The sequence below is a fragment of the Magnolia sinica genome, chromosome 3, assembly GCF_029962835.1.
Source record: "Magnolia sinica isolate HGM2019 chromosome 3, MsV1, whole genome shotgun sequence".
NCBI lineage: Eukaryota > Viridiplantae > Streptophyta > Magnoliopsida > Magnoliales > Magnoliaceae > Magnolia > Magnolia sinica.
This window is the reverse complement of record NC_080575.1, coordinates 31,426,666-31,444,782: the sequence shown is the minus strand read 5'-3', so window position 1 is coordinate 31,444,782 and position 18,117 is coordinate 31,426,666. Positions and strand designations below refer to the sequence as shown.

The 18,117-nt window shown below is 42.0% G+C and overlaps 1 long non-coding RNA gene across 1 annotated transcript in view; it reads right to left on the bottom strand.

The window, feature by feature from the left end:
* LOC131239783 (uncharacterized) overlaps window positions 1–17,078 on the bottom strand; it is a 63,941-nt gene extending 46,863 nt beyond the window's left edge. Inside the window, exons 1-2 of the long non-coding RNA XR_009168378.1 lie at window positions 16,367–17,078; window positions 11,713–11,834 (exon numbers count right to left, since the gene is read on the bottom strand). This is a non-coding gene — a long non-coding RNA (uncharacterized LOC131239783). The remainder of the gene's footprint in view (window positions 1–11,712; window positions 11,835–16,366) is intronic.
* Window positions 17,079–18,117: the final 1,039 nt, after the last annotated feature.

Sequence of the window (18,117 nt, the reverse complement as noted above, 5' to 3'; positions counted from 1 at the left end):
GTTGTGAGCTTAGCTTGTTTATGAATGTTGATCCTTGAGAGAGCTTCACTTATGCAAGTAATATATAATAGTGATTTTGGCACCACAAATTTGACAACAGACAATATGACTAAGTAGTTATTGGCTGTGAGTTGACCAACTGAAATTAAATTGGAGGAGAGGTTAGGAACCTGAAACACATCATGAAGGGCGAACTGGCGATGAGCAGATGGAGAGAGTCAATGATCCAATGGACTAAATAGGTAATCTAGTGCCATCCGTAGTAGAAATAGCCTGATTTTCGGTGTATGGACGAATATCACGAAGATGGGATACAACACCAGTCATATGATTTGAAGCACCCGAATCGAAGAACCATGTAGAAGATGGGGATATACCTAACATTCCGGCCGCAGAAAGAGCCTGAACGATTTGTTGGATCATCGCAGGAGTCAAAGGTGATGAAAGACCTTCAGCAGAAACAATATATGCAAAATCACTAACAGACGGCTCGGAAGAAATAGTGGTAACAGTAGTAGAAAGAGCACGACCACGGCTACCACCACGTCCACAGCCAAAAGAAGATGCATAGGCACGTATACGGCAGTCCTGAATACCATGACCAGTCCGTTGATAATAAGCGCATCATTCTTTGCATTGAGCAACAACATGTCCCACCTTGTTGCAGCCGCGACAAGTCAGAGGACTGGAACCACGTGTAGTAGTGGATACAGCAAGCACCATATCAGATGATCCCGGAGTTGAGGAAGGAAGAGAAAGAACTTTCAGTCGTTGTTCCTTAGCCAATAAATCATTAATAACCGAATTCAAGGAAGGAGGAGGACTATGGTTCAAGAGAGCAACCCGACAATGCTCAAATTTCAGACGCAGCTTCATAAAAAATTGTCTTACTTGCACACTCTCGCGCATAGATTAGAATATTTTAAAGTCATGAGGAAATGTTGGATCCATCATAGCCATCTCCGTCCAAATAGTGATAATTTTGGAGTAAAATGATTGAATACTGTCATCACCCTGAGTAAGGTTAACGAGATCCTATTCCAGGCGGTATAACCGGGCCGCATTACTCTGTTGATAAATTATTTAGAGATGTTCCCACATTGCCTTAGCAGTGCGATGAGGTGTGAGGCCAACAGCATTGGAACGATCGACTGAATCAAGGATCCAGGTAATAATCCGTCCATGTTCATTTCCTAATCAGCTGATTTGTCGGCATCGATGGAAGTGGGGATAGTAACAGATCCATCAATTAGTCCTAATAAACCACGACCCTTAAGGAAGTTCTGAAAATGGATGACCCATAGAGAATAGTTGGTGCCATCAAAACTACAACGTGGGGCCTCTTGACGTGATAAGTTCTTGTCCATTGAGCTGAAGTATTATAAAGCACCTAAGGAGTTGCAATAGAATAAAGTTTTAGATGTACCACACAACAACAACAACAGCAACAGGTTCTGTATCTGGATCTGATCTGGATCTGGATTTGAATATGGTTCTGGATCTGGAGTGAGATGCTCAGAGGGTCACTGGAGCGGATCGAATTTGGATCTGGAGCGAGATGATCAGAGGGGCGCTGGAGCGGATCGGATCTGGATCTGGATCGGGATGATGCAGATGCACAGATGGGTCGAGCAGAGACACCGAGCGATGCAGATGAACAGAACCAGATGCACAGATGCAATGGGATCGAGCAAAGGGACGGGACGATTCAGAGGGCAGAGGGGTCGAACGAGCAGAGGGGTCGTCAGACAGCGCAGTAGGGGTGACTGGACGATGTAGGGGCGGTCAGACGACCAGGTACAATTGCCGGACGCAGCAGGGATGGCCTGATGACATAGCAGGGGCGGTCGGACAACGTAGGGACGTTCAGACGCAGCAGGGATGGGGGCCGGACGATGCAGAGGCGGTTTCGGATCAGTGTAGCTCTGATACCATGACAACCGAGAGGAGCTGAAGCTTTTCTGTATTTGAGACAACCCAAAGGGGTTGAATATATAGAGATTACAATCATCTATACAAGGAAAATAATGAAATTGGAAATCGGAATCCTCTACATATGGAAACTAACTATACAAGGTAAGTGAGCCTGTCTAACATCAAGCTGTTGCTTGGAAATAAACGGCTGATAAGAGAAATGCAGCAATGATCCACATTCAACTGAAAAAAGGTCAAAGATTGGTGATTATAGTTCCAATAGACGGTGGCATAAACAACACTAAATTTTTGCATTCATCTCCCCATCTAGCAAGATATTACTTGCCTTGAGATCTCGATGAATAATCTTAAGCCGAGAATCTTTGTGAAGATAAAGCAGCCTACGTGCAATCCCTCCTATAAGTTTGTAGCACCTTTCCCAATCCAAACATGCCGCTTAGTTGGATCTATGAGACAACCCAATTACGAAAGATAAAATTAGCACAAAAATGGGTTTATGAAGCAGTTCATCAAAGTAATCCTAAATTGTACAATGACATCTTTTATTAAGGAAGCTATGTTAATTCCTATTTTAGATATTAGAGTGTAGTAGGTGGACTCATCGATTCTAGTTCATGAATCGCCCAAACAATGAACTCGAAGTGAATGCCTGGATAAGCTATTCTATAATTGGACAACACAAAAATCCTAACGGCACTTAACTTCCATTTGGTTCCTTGTATTGGTTAAGCAATGGTGCATTTGAAATTGGATTGGCGCAATAAATTAGTTTGAAATGCATTGATTTTTCCAATTCTGGATTGAGTAATATGTGGAATCCAAACCCACCCTTAGAGAAAAATCTCTCCTCTAAGAAGCCATCCAATGAGAATGGGCAAACTACAACTACCAGGCAATCCTTATCATCTGAGAAAGCTATCTTGACTGTTATCTCACATCCTACCATGAAACCCACCTTACAAACAATCCGGGAAACCAGGAAGGTGGGCCCCACATGTATAATTTGTTAGGCCAAACAAAAGTTCCACCAAGCACTATAAATATAGAATCATAGAAAACACAATAGAACTTACCATATAGAAACTTATCGAGGCTTTTGTTGGGCATGTATTAAAAAATGAGAATCTGTTCGTCTCCATCCAAGCAATAGTCCAAGAGCCTAACAAGATTCATGTGTTGAAGCTTAGCTACTAATACTACTTCATTCTTAAACTCTTCTAATCCTTCTTTAGTACTCCTAAACAGCCTTTTCACTACTATTTCTTGGTCGTCCAACCTACCCTGAAATTTAAAGAAGAGATTATGGGACCTTTAATCTTGTCTAAAATGACTGAAAACCTCAGCCTCTTAATTTTGGATGTTCATTTTGCGTGCACATCTCTTGCTGTTCAACAGTGGTGGGAGGGAGTCGTAATGGGCTATTCAGATTGGAGTTTTGAAAATTCGCGTTTTGAAATGTTTGCTGGATTCCCACCATCTCTGAACTGTGTGAGATTTATGTGCACCGAACTCTCAGCATACACCTAAAAGCAAAGAGAAAACGATTCTCCTTTGGTTTTCTGTATTTTATAACATCTATATAAGGAAAAAGATAAAATTAGAATCAATTGTACAAGGAAAAAGATAAAATTAGAATCAATTATCTATACATGGAAACAAGACAGGTTTCATGTCTAACATCTCCCCTCAAACTGATGCTAGTTGTCGATAAGTAATAGTTTGCCAACGAGATATGAGTGACATGCAGAAGTAAGAGACTTCATGAGAATGTCTGCAATCTGATCATGGGATGCGACATAAGGAAGAGAAAGGAGCCGAGACTGAAACTTCTCTCGAATGAAGTGACAGTCAACTTCAATATGCTTTGTCCGTTCATGGAAAACAGGGTTAGAGGCAATCTAAATGGCACTCAAATTATCTACATGGACTGGAGTAGGATTCTGTACATGAACGCCCAAGTCGGAAAGAAGTCCACGTAATCAGATAAGCTCACTACATGAAGCTGACATCGCTCGATACTCTGCTTCCGTGCTTGATTTGGAAACAGTGGCCTGCTTCTTAGACATCCAAGAGATGAGAGAAGTGTCAAGAAAAACACAGTAGCTAGTGGTAGATCTGCATGTGAGAGTACAACCGGCCCAGTCAACATCCATATAAGCACGAAGGTCCAGAGTAGCTGTGGAGGAGAAGAACGGTGATCGATCCAGAGTACCACGTAGGTACCGTAGGATGCGCAACACCGCAGTCGTATGAAGAGTCCGAGGAGTAGAAACAAAATGGCTGATAACATGGACAGCGTAGGCAATATCAGGGCGAGTCATTGTTAAGTAAACCAGACTCCTAACCAAATGATGATATAATGTGGGCTCCGCAAGGAGATCACCATCGTCATGGCCATATTGAACGTTAAGTTCTAAGAGAGTCTGAACTATCTTCTAATCCATCAATGAGGTTAAGGCGAGAAGATCCTTGGTATATTTACGCTGGTTGACCAGGATCCCACATTTAGAATATGAGAATTCAAGTCCAAGAAAGTATCTCAGATGTCCAAGGTCCTTCATCTTGAAGGATGATTTCAGAACTTCCTTTAATGCCGGGATGTCAGTAACATCGCTACCAGTCAGAAGTAGGTCATCAACATATACGAGAACAATAACAATTCCACGATCAGTACTGGTGTGCAAGAATAAGGATGGATCATGACCACTTTGAGTAAATCTAACACCTTTAACAATATCATGAAAGCATTAGAACCATGCCTGAGGGGCCTATTTGAGACCGTATAGAGCTTTCTTTAAGTGATAGACCTTATTAACAGGGATTAAAGACTCAGGAGGAGGTTTCAAATATACTGTTTCTTGGAGGTCGTCATGAAAAAAAGTATTTTTCACATCCATCTGAGTGAGTGGCCAAGAACAAACAAATGATATTGACAGAAGAGTGCGAACAGTTTTCATCTTGGCTACAGAAGTGAATGTCTCATCATAATCAATTTCATGTTCTTGTTTATATCCCTGAGTGACAAGCCGAGCTTTGTATCGATCCAATGATCCGTCAGACTTGAGCTTTATAGAATAAATCCATTTACTCCCAATTAATTGTTGGTCAGTGGGTCGAGTGACAATGTCCCACGTATGGTTATCATCCAATACTTTCAGTTCTTCTGCCATAGCCTTCTTCCAACAATCATGAGTGACTGCCTGATAGTATGAAGTAGGAATAGATACAGTATTCAGAGTAGCATTCATGGTAGACATAGAGTCTATCAAGCGATCAGGTTGTCGATGTACACGAGTGGAATGAGGTACCAAGGTAGGATCTCGATCGGTAAAAAGTACAATAGGTAGAGTAGTAGGTGGTGGATCTATACATGGTCATCGTGAGTAAACCTACAAAGGACAGGGAAGTGTACTCGAGGCAACAGGAATATCAGAAAAATAAGTAAGACCAGGAGAGTTTGGTGCAGGCGAAGGAGGAACAGATGAATGAAAGGCAATATGCTAAAGAAAAACATGTAACGCCATGAAAACCGGGGGTCGAGCAGGAGTTCAACACCCGAGTTCCAACACATCACTTATGCAACATAGAAAATGATGGTTTAATGTTGTCCGTGTTAGTACATTTAAACATGAATGGGATTAAGCCAAATCAGCATATCATACTCCAGAGACGATTAAATTTAAGCAAGCGGAAGACTGTGATAGATATATAAAACATATAAACTGTTCTAGGTCTCAAGAGTGTGATCATGTTACCAAGTTAAACATATGCATGTACAATTATCAAAATATCCAAAATGAATATACATGTGTGTCCCCAAAAATGCAAAATGGCAAATTGTAATGGATCTAGTCAGCATCCCTGGAACCCCGTCGATCAGAACATGGCCTACATAGACCCGCCTGATAACTGCATAAAGGAGAACTCCTCCTCATCATCAGCGAAGTCAGGCTCCGTCATGTAAGCCTCGTCATCATCTGAAACTACAACAGGGTCTGGTTGGTGTTTTAAAACACCATCCCAGAGTGGGAGTGAGTGATCAACTCAGTGGAGCTTTAAGGCAAAGGTTAACATGTTATCAATTCAATCAAGCAGTAATGATAAAGCAGTACAACAATCATATCCTAAGTACTCTTATTAATGTAGGAATGGTATGCGATAATGATGTATGCCCTCGTCTACACTCCCTCAGCGGCATCATCTCATGATCACGGCATGCACCACTCCGGACACGTGCACTTCCTTGCCAAAGCACATGCAATGCATGTATAATCGTGTTAGCCCATTTCTTAATTAGACTTATTCATACAGCAGGTTTGGAAATCTAAGGCACCTCCCATTATATCATTAACCCAAACAATGATCCATCTAGGGTCATCAATCCTAGTTAATCTCATACGATAGTAGTTCTAGGTCGCTACGGGGAGGCTCGTCACCATTAGCGCGGGCCTAGTTTATACTCGAAGCAACTATGGAAAGGTTCGTCGCCTTAGCGTAGTCCTAGTGTATACTCGAGGTCACTACGAGAGGCTCGTCACCTAATCGCAGGCTGACAGCTCGAATACAGTATCCCATACCATCGTATTTGACTCACAAGTTTGGTTTGCTCACTGGACACTACGGGGAGGCTCGTCGCCCCAGCGTAGGCCGACAGCTTAACCACAGTGTCCCATACCACCATACCCAGCTCATGAGTCTTAGCGGATCGAGGTACCAAGGTTAAACAGGCTTTACATTGGTAAGTTGGTACCTTAGATTCAAGCAGTAGCGTCCATACATGGTGTACATACATTAGGCCAATCGGGTTACTTGACAAGCTCGACTGGTACGAGCGTACGCTAAATTAACTGACATAGAGCGCGTAAGCACTCCTCGTGGCCTAACCACTGTCAATAATCACTGTACGAATCGGATTCATCGAAAATATTCGTCGTGGCTAAAACAGTTCGACCACCGATCGTAAACCGTTACCGATTGCCTGGACTATATCGTAACCCCAATCACACTCCAAAACAATAGTATTCACATGCGATAGTCAAAGACATCATGTGACAACCAATTTAAATATAAATCTCATTTAAGCATTTTAACAAACACATAGTGTACATGTTAGCATACATAGGCATTTCATCCATAAATTACGTAATAGTAAGATAGGTTACATAAAGGAAACTGTAACTATAGATAAGGAAATTAAGAATCCTATCTCAATGCCCTCATCAAATACATTACAATAAGCATTTTCTCATTCAGGCATTTTATCACACACTTAGACTATGCATATCAACGTACATGCAATGTATATTAGTCAAAACACATAGTATAGCAAATCCTTCCACATAGGAGTTGCCACACGTACAACAATCATGTATTCCTAATCAAAAATCATAACAAGCACAAATCATAATTCCATACTCATTCAGACATTTCAACAAATACATGGAATGCATTTAAAATCAGCATAGTTTACATATATGTGTAATATATGGAAAACATCGTATCTAAGCATATGTGATAGCAATCAAGTCAGACATAAATCATTGCTGACATTGAAAGCCTTAAAAATCATAACCTAAACATTTATAGTCCGCACCTTTCGCCGGTAGACTCATATGGAACTCAGTTTGAACAATACACCTTTGTCTATGGTACAACGACTACCTAAATCACAAAATAGGTTAACTATTCCGTTAATTCACCTACTTGGATACCTAGAACAGATTAGGGTTAGGATTTTTACCCAACAACGGAATCAGAATCGCCGGAATAGCGATACGAGAAGGATGATTCGGTACGTGGAGCGGCAGGGAAGAATCCTAGTAACTATCTACGACTCTCTCTCACTTCTCCTCACTTTCTCCTTCTCTTTTTCCTCTCTTCTCTCTCCTAGGGTTTAAAATTCGTATGGAATGAGAGAATGGTGGGTTTAGGTCCTTATATAGGCCCAGGACTGATGAAAATGGCCCCAAGGCCATGGTATACTTAGGTTATAGCCAAAGAGTGGTTGTTTCGATCCAACAGAGCTCATCTGGAGGCCCGTTTCCTACATACGGTCTGGGGAAAGTCCCCTGACGTTGGATCTAGGTCAGGTTAAGACTTTGGTCCGATCGGATCAGTAGATCGACCGTGGAGGACCTATTTCAGTTCAACAGTCACCGGTACTCGATCAAGGTCACAAGTGTACTGACATGTGTTGAAAATTTTCCCTGATCCCAGGGTGTAGTTAGGTCAGAATCCGACAGTCTGAATCCTTAAAATTTGCCTGCAAGCAAACGGCCCAATTCACTTAAGTTCTGAGTTCATTTTCTAAAGATATTCGCGTTTCTCACACACTTCGCTCCGGGCTCAAGTTGTGCGTTTTTGGATACTATTAGGACTTGATTTTCGAGATGGTTGTCAAGCCCAACAAGGCGGTCATAAGCGTATAGTTTCGCGGTCATCGAACTTTCGACGCGCGGTCCAGGTCCGATATAGAGTTTCAGTGTGCTCCCAAGAGCAATTGGGTTTTGAGATTAGTCCTACGTTTTTAGGTAAGGTAGCGTTAGCAATTCTACTAGTTTTGGGTCTTGTAGTTCATATAGAAAGCAGTCCAAGCTAATCTGCTTATTAATTCAGTTTAGTACTTAATTAATTTTCGTTTAATTCCTAAAGAATTTGGTCCTTAGTGATTTCTGCCTAAGGTGGTTACTTGGGTCTTTGTACGGATTTTTCGAAGACGTTACAAAACAACATGTCATGATACCCAAACACGACGAGAGACCGGATCATAGAAACGAAAATCCTTCTGAGTTTCTCCAAATCCCAGGTACATACATTTGACTAATTTTGGGGAAAGTTTGTTACGTTCACCTGATGTCAGATGACATACACAACCAAAAATGCGAAATATAGAATATGTAGGAAGTAAACCGGTGAGAACAAAGTAAGGAGATTTACTTTTCAGAACTATGGTTGGCATTCGGTTAATCAAGTAGACTGAATGCGTCATAGCTTCCGCCCAGAAGGAACGAGGACACTCATAGTGGTCATTAGGGTATTGGCAGTTTCAATAATATGGCGATTTTTTTCGTTCAGCTACCCCATTCTATTGGGGAGTATTAGAACAGGTGGTCTGATGAATAATCCCATGATCCTGAATATATGTATAAAAATTTGTGGAGAAATACTCTCCCCCTGAGTCAGAGAGGAGAGTTTGAATTTTTATCCGAAATTGAGTGTCTACCATAGAGTGAAATATCTTGAATTTTTCAAAAACCTGTGGCTTAAAGTGCAGAAAGTAAATCCAGGTGTAACGTGTGAAATCATCAATGAATATAACATAATATCGTAGTCCAGATAGTGACATAATTAGTGAAGGACCCCAGACATCCGTATGCACTAGCTCTGACATAGATAATGATTTCGTAGTACTTAAAAGAAAATGAATACACTTTTTGAACAACAACAGGAAGAACAAGAATAATCCAAATTACTTTTATTAAGAGAAATATTCCCTAACATGCCAGAAGAAAATAGTTGAATCAACCAATCGGAATGTGGATGACCTAGACAAAAGTGTCATAGTTTCCACATTTTATTTACCGAAGAAATATACAAGGAAGATGGAGAAAAGAAACAACGAGCTGGAGTGATGGATGGGTCAAAGTCCAGCACGTACAGACATCCATGCCGCCTACCCTTCCCAAGTACCATCCTCGTTGCCAGATCCTACACAAAACAATAATTTGGAAGAAATATGACTAAACAGTTATTGGATGTAAGTTGACCAACAAAAATTAAATTTGAGGAGAGTTTAGGGACATGAAATACATCACGAAGGGTAAACTGGCGATGGGCAGAAGGAGAGAAAGTCAATGAACTAACGGACTGAATGGGTAGTCTAATGCCATCCACAGTAGAAATAGCCTGATTTCTATTTTAGGGACTAATGTTGCGAAGATGTGATACGTCACCAGTCATATGATTGGAAGCACCCGAATCGAAGAACCATGTAGAAGATGAGGATCTACCTGACATACCGGCAGCAAAAAGGGCCTGCACGATCTGCTGAAGCATTGTGGGAGTCGAAAGTGAGGAAAGACCTTCAATAAAAATAGTAGATGCAGTATCACTAACAAAAAGCTTGGAAGACTAGTCGCAAAAGTAGAATAAAGAGCATGAAAATGACCACGACCTCGACCACCACGACCACGACTGAATGAGGATGCATAGGCATGTGAATGGTAGTCCTGAATACCATGACCAGTCCGTCGACAATAAGCGCACCAATTTTTGCACTGAGCGACGACATGTCCCACTTTGTTATAGCCACGACAAGTTAATGGAGTGGAACCACGGTTTGGTGTAGAGGTGGATACAGCAAGTACTAAATCAGATGGTCCCTGAGAGAGAAATTGTAGTTAATGTTCCTCAACTAATAAATCATTAATAACTGAATTCATTGAAGGAGTTGGGCTACGGTTCAGGAGAGCAGCCCTACAATGCTCAAATTCCGGACGCAGCTTCATAAGAAACTGTCTAACTCGCGCACTATCGCGCATTGTTTGGAATATCTTAAAGTCATTAGGGAATTCTGGATCCATCATAGCCATCTCTGTCCAAATTGTAACCATTGTAGAGTAGAATGTTTGAATACTTTTTTCACCCTAAGTAAGGTGAACCAGATCCTATTACAGGCGGTATAACCGAGCCGCAGTACTCTATTGATAAATAGTCTGGAGATGCTCCCACATTGCCTTAGCAGTGCAATGTGGCATGAGACCAACAACAATTGTTCGATCGACCGAATCGAGAATCCAAGTAATAATTCGGCCATTTTTCATTTCCCACTCAGCCACTTTATCGGCATTTGTGGAAGTGGGGACAGTATCAGATCCATCAATTAATCCCCACAAACCACGACCCTTGAGAAAAATCTGAAAGTGGATGGCCCATAGATTGTAGTTGGTACCATCGAAACTACATCGTGGGGCCTCTGTACAGGAGTCTGTCCAAAGTTAGGAAGTGAGATAAACCACACTAAGGAAGAAGGTACCTTGCAGCAGGAGAGCCGGTTGTAGTGACAGAAATAGAACAGCAATAGCACCAGAGGCAGGGACTGTGCGTAATACAGAGGCAGGGGCATGATTGGATGAGGCAGGGACATGCGCAGTAAGGCGTGCAGCAGGACGTGACAGGATGCGCGCAGGGACTTGATCGGACAACAGGAGCATGATTGGACATCAGGGGTGTGATCAGACAAGCCTGGGGATGGTCGGACGAGGGTTGGGGATGGTCGGACGGAGGTTGGGGATAGTTGGACACGGTAAGAGAGCAAAAGGAGGTGCCGAAACAGGGTTTTCCAACGTAGGAGAGGCCGAATCTATCAGCAGGTGGTGTTGGTGATGAAGGAGGTGCCGGATCAAGATCAGTATAGCTCTGATACCATGAGAGCAAAGAGAAAATGATTCTCCTTTGGTTTTCTGAATTTCAGACAACCCTAAAAGGTTGAATATATAGAGATATACAACATCTATACATTGAAAAATATAAAATCAGAATCAACTATACAAGGAAAAAGATAAAATCAGAATCAATTATTTATACATGGAAGAGACATGTTTCCTGTCTAACAACACCATGCACATTGATGGTCAAACGCACGTATCATGATAGTGAAGGGCCATTTAGACCTTTGTGCTGACTGATCTGGATCACGTGTCTGGTGAAGGTTTTGATGGCCTATACATGGTAGATGATATGTTAGCCAAACATGATCTAATTACATATTATTATTACCTTATAAACAGCACCAAATCCACCTTGTCCAAGCTTATTTACATCTGAGAAGTTATTAGTGGCAGCTCTAATTGTACCCAAATCAAATTACAATGAGTCCACTTCTCCAATATCAAGCCCATCTATGTAGAGTAGCAAACCAACAGAAATTCTGAATGAGGATCCATAATAGCATTTCTAACAAGAGCAATGCTCTTTATAATAAAAATAGTCAATTGTTGATTTTTCCTGCTACTGAAAATATAGAATGAAAAACCACCTTCAAAGCTCTTTTGAACTTCAAAAAAAAAAATTCAAGATGGGGAACTACCTAAAACGTAGTCCAGGGCTATCAACGGGTAGGGGTGTAAGGCCCGTATCCTAGTCCGTACCGTTCTGTTGGCTTCCGCGGTCCTTCCGGTCGAATTCCGACAATCATCGACCTGTATCCGACATTTGTGCGCGATCCTAAGTCGAGTCCTGCATGTCGAAGTCGGCTCGAACCGAAACTTGTACCTTAGCGACCGCGCCGTCGCCGCGGTTCTAACGCCGTGACTCGCGCACCGATCCAATACCCAGGCCAGGAGATGTGGGCCTGTGTTCATTCCGAAGAAATGCCACACGTTGCGAATTTCGAGGGAATCTCTACGACATGTTACATCAAATCAAGTCAAGTATACCACCTTACCTCCATGCCACCTTACCCAACAACAAGTACAAGTGGCCTCTCTCTCTCTTTGCCCATAAGTCAACCCTCTCTCTCCCTCACCACTCCTCTTTTTACAAAAAATCAAACAACACCTTACTTCCCATCCCTTTTCCTTACACCCACCACTCCATCCATCCCTTTTATTATTCTTTTCCCTCATTTCTCAAAGATCTCCCAAGCAACCTAAAATTTTTATATGTCCCAAGCCTTCCCAACTCTCCCAAGATCAACAAGTGTGGCCCACCCTCTCATCTCTCATCTCCACCATCTAGGCTTCATCATCCACCGTTAGACGTTAAGCATAGGTGCATACAAGCCTAAGGGAGCAAGGAGAAGGCCTAGAGGTGGGTGATCCACCGTTAAATTCATATTCTAGGGCTCACTTCTTGGTGGGACCCATTTTGATGTATGTAACATATCCATGGAGGGCCCATAGTGGCGGGGTCCCTCCCCTCCATCACCGTCTCTCTTGTCTCTCTCTCTCTCTCTCTCCATTGTGATGGTGTGGATCCCACCAATATGTGTTATATCTACCCCGTCCATCAACATCAGACAGTGTGGCCCACCCCATTGTAGGTGATGATCCACACCATCCACTGTTGAAATGGATCCAATGCCCTTCTTGTTATATATTATATATTATATAATATATGTATGATATATATAATATAATATTATATATACATAAATATAATATAAGATATATATATATATATTATATATGTATATAAGTGCAGGTGGGCCACGTCCATGTGGAACCCACCGTGATGCCTGTGTTTATGCCATCCAGCGTCCCTGGACGCTGGACATGCGGGGGCTAACATGGAGTGCGTGTACTGCCATGGGTGTGAGCTAACGTGAGTGGGTGGCTGACGGTGAAGTGTAGACCCCTCATGCAGGCCCCACCTTGATGAATGTCTATAATCCAAGCCGTCCATCCTATTTCCCAAATCATTTTAGGCGTTGAACCAAAATTTGGGACCAATCCGATTCTCGGGCGGGCCATACCATAGGAAATAGTGCTAATACCGTTAAAACCCACCATGAATCTTCTATTCGCCAAGAACACGTTGCATATTGGTCTCATTTGGTCGATCATGGGCCGTAGAATCCAATGGCCGGGTTGAATTTTTCAGATGTGGGCCCTATCTATGAAAAACCACAGATTTTTCAAAAAAAAAAAACATCAAACAAGGCAGCAGCGCCTGCTGCTGCCGCCGACGTAAGGACGCCACAACGTCCATGGACGCTGGTAGGCAGGGACACGGTTCCAGATTGTGGGCCCCACCATGATGTGCGCTGCACATCAACACCGTGCATTTGTTGAGTCCCCTTTGGGACAGTGGGCCCTCCAAAAATCACCCGTATACCACCCTCAGGTGGCCCACATCATAGGAAACAGTGGATTGAACATCTGCCATTGAAACCCTTCTGGGTGTCACGGAAGTTTTGGATTATCATGAAATTTGTTTTTCCTATTCATTCAGGTCCGTGTGACCTTACCAACGGGTTGGATTTCAAATAGGCATTATGGTGGGCCCCACGTGGGACCCATAGTGATGTATGTGTTTTACTCACACCGTCCACAGCCGTGGATGGTGGACCCACCATGGTTTATGTATTTTATCCCCACCGTCCACACCTGGATGGTGGAACCTACCATGATGCATGTGTTGCATCCAAGCCCTCCAACCATTTTGGAAGCCCATTTTAAGGCTTGAAACTAAAAATAAGACAGATCCAATATCAGGTGGACCACACCGTAGAAAATAGTAGTGATGAATGCCTACCATTGAAACCCCATTTTGGGTTACACAAGTTTTAGACCAATATGATATTTGTTTTCCTCCAAGGTCAGGTCTTTGTGACCTTATGAACAGACTAGACGGAAATTAAATGTTATGGTGGGCTCACTGGAATTTGATAGTGGAAAATGGTTCTTGTGACCTTATGAATAGTATGGATGGAAAATAAATTCTATGGTGGGCCCACTAGAAAATTTAAGGGTGGAAATCATTGTCGTCATTGTCATTCGTGGTATGGTCCATATGATCTCTGGATACGATATTTTTTTTAATGCTCCAAAATAATCCCTAATAATGGTGGAAGTATGTTGTTGGTACGGTCCATTGGTATGGTCCATTTAATAGGGACCCACTCGATTAGAACCGATATGATGTATTTGTGGCCGTCGATTGAGACCCACCTTGATATATATACGAGACCCATGTATGAGGCCATTTGATGTACTGGAGGCCCATGGGTCAAGGCCCAATAGGACGTACGTAAGGCCCATTGTAGTATGATTCCACCATGGTGTATGTGTTGACCCTTATAATGGGCTATGCCTTGGGAGCAATGATGGTTTGATGTCCACATTGTCAGGATAATGTTGGTTAAATGTCCGCATTATGACTCTCCCTAGGGCCCATTGATAGGCCCATACTTGTAGCACGTAGGCCATCTAGGCCCATCTTCATTATGACAGAGCCCATCACTACATAACTTGTTTAGTATAGATCCATGATTCATGATCATACGCATCATATGTATGCTTGATATGAGGAGTGACTGATTATAGCATATGCCTCCGGGCAGATTGTTTATGGGCTCCTTGATAGGCGGAGTTGCCCCACATGAGCGCTCGGTACGCGCAGGATTGTTGCATGTCTGATAGTATGATTCATGTACTTGCATTTGTGTGATTGTGATTATTGTATGCCCTAGCGACATCAGGGTCATAGCTTCACAGACACATCGTGGGTGGCTGGATTGGATACCGAAAATATTGTTACTAAGCATCGGGGCGCCATAGATGTCTCTGGGTGAAAATCCCTAAACTCGCTGGTACCAGAGGATGACTCCAACATCGAGACTGAGTGGATATATGAGCGCACGAGGGTCGAATACCAGGAGGCCGCGTCTCCCACTGTGTCGTGGTCGGTTGGAAAGAGGTGTGGCCTTACTCGCCCAAGAGTAGGGGGCAATACTAGGCTGAGTTTGACCAGCTCGTGAATGGGTCCACTATCGACGTGCCGGATAGGTATTGACAGACTATTGGCCAGGCGGATAGTGAGGTTTCTTACGCTCACTTGGACTGTGCGGCTAGGAGAGCGGCAGTGCCATTTGGAGTGTACTGAACCCCGGTGAATATCCAGAATGAGAACTGTACTGATATATGATGAGGATTGGAATGCTTGACTTGCATTATGCATCGCATGGCCTTGATATGGCCGATAGCATTCATGTTCTGCACCGCATAGCCTTGGTACGGCTGATTGCATTCATATACCCATCAGCATGACTCCGCATTACTCTGACCTTGTATTCTGAGCACGCTCATATTATGCACACACTTACACCACCCTCTAAGCTTTCTATAAGCTTATGCACGATTGATGCGTGCAGGTGACGCCAGGACACAGCCGTAGCCTTGTCGCAGTTGGAGTGTGCAGTTGAGTTTTTGGAGTTTCCGTTATTTGCACTATCTTGTATTTTCCTTTATATGCATTGTACTCAAAGTTTTTGATCATAGTGGATTTTGTGATGGTGTTCTTGTGGTTGTTCGTGGGTTATGCTTATACTAAATCAAAATCACGCTTGAAATCCTCCTTGTAGGATCCCAGGATCGGAACCTGGTGTATAGATGCCGGGAGCCGAGAATGGGGTACTACGGAGGCTATCAACGCCAGAATCGGCGATTGGGAATTTCGTGAACCCGGTCTCCAAGCTTGGGGAGTGACAAGGGGTCAGGTCCTATAATACCCATATTTGGCCTAACTGGGTTCAGGTCTTTTCAAGTTCAATTCTAGATCTTGGAGATGTAGAAGAGCATCACACAAGAAAAAGCTATGAGGTGTAAAACAGAGATTCTCTTTAGCTGTGTACTAACTAGCCACCCCTTATTTCCTAATGTTACTAACATTACAACTCAGTAACACCAATTCCTAGGTTTTCAATTCTTACGAGTGGGATCCATGGCTTAGTAACACAAATTTGGTGTAGATAGACCACTCCCCAAAATCTGCATCATCCAAAGACCAAGTAAACATCCAGCAATTCATGGTAGCAATAACTGCAACAAATGGCTCGAGATCTGGCCAACTTGATTCAGCCAATTTCAAGATAACCCAACAAGGTTTAGAACACCCTAGAAGCCAAACGAATTGCTCATTTTCAACCACAACGTGAACTTAAAAAGTCATTGAATTTATATTAGGTAGACATGAATCCAACAGTTAAGAAGAAACATACACCAACTGTTTGAAATATTTGTTAACTACTTTGATATGCAGTAAGCTATACATTGGTACTCAGGGCAGTTTAGTCATTTTTCTTAGCATCCATGTCTCAACAATAATAGTGTCCAATTGTCAAGATGCAAGAGGGTAATAAATATGCATTTGCAAGCAATAAAATATTATGCATGAATTTTAATCAAAGAACAACAGAATTTTGGCAGGTTAAAAAACTCAAGAACCTTGATCATGCATTAAACTATTACATTGGTATTGAAGTTTTGTAGGATAGGCTTACCCTTCAAAGCTTCATGGTGGATCCGACCTCCATAGATTATATTATAATTCACTAAAATACTCTAGAACTACTACAAAATCATCATCATCATAAACGCGCACACACACTCTCTCTAATATTACATGTTGCTAATAAATTCGTGATGACACGACAAATTGAAATGAGGTTTTTTTTTTTTTTTTTTTCAATGGCCCAAACTGTTTATGCGATAAGGCTCTCCTTGGCTGGTTTGTTCTTGTAAAACTCTCAGATTAAATATCTAACCCTTTGATTATGGAAAAGTCGTGGTAATTGTCAATTATCAAAGGGTTGGAATAATCCATTTGAGATCTTTAGTTTGAATCCTAGATGCTCATATTCAAATGCTAAGTCCCGCTGTATCTTTTTTTTTTTTTTTTCGTTTCCTCCCAAACCACAAACTCACACACACACCTTCCACATGGGCACTTAGATCCAATGATCTCAATGTTGAAACAAAGTTTGTCCACCTACCATTGAGTCATGGAGCTGAGTATTCTTTGGTTCCGGGAGGACCTGAGGTAGGAAAAATACCTCAGTTGTATGCACTATCTAATCATTGTTTATCTTATATTGCCTCTAATGTCAGACGGATAAATGGCCTGCCTTCAAGAGGAACGATAATACGCTACCCTTGGTTCATATCATCTAGAAGTCTCCTACATAAAAATAAAAATAAAGAGCTAGAGAGAGAGGGGCAAAAGAAACATCAATTGTCTATATACAAAGAGAATCTCTATACACAAAACAAAACTAAATGACTTATCTTTTTCTTTTCTTTTTTTACCAATTGTTTCAGTTGTCTCAACTTTTCCAGCAGCAGCCTTGGCATCACGTAGTTGATCTTCAAGGCATTTATCCTCATTCCCACTGCTCTTACTGATCACACCAGTAAGAGTACTGCAATGAAATCCCAACAACAGCCTAGCAGGAGTATTGTAATGAAATCCATAACAAATATAAATCAGCAGTTAAACATACAATGCAATGGCAATACACAAGAAGGAGATTCACCCACTCCACGACAAAAGGCGAGTATTTGCATTTAATCCGTTTGGATACCACCAAATAAGTTACTTTTCTACTTACAATAAGTAACTTATTTCAGAAAAATAAGTTTAGTTTATTATTAGTTATATAAATAACTTTTTTACTTAAAAGTA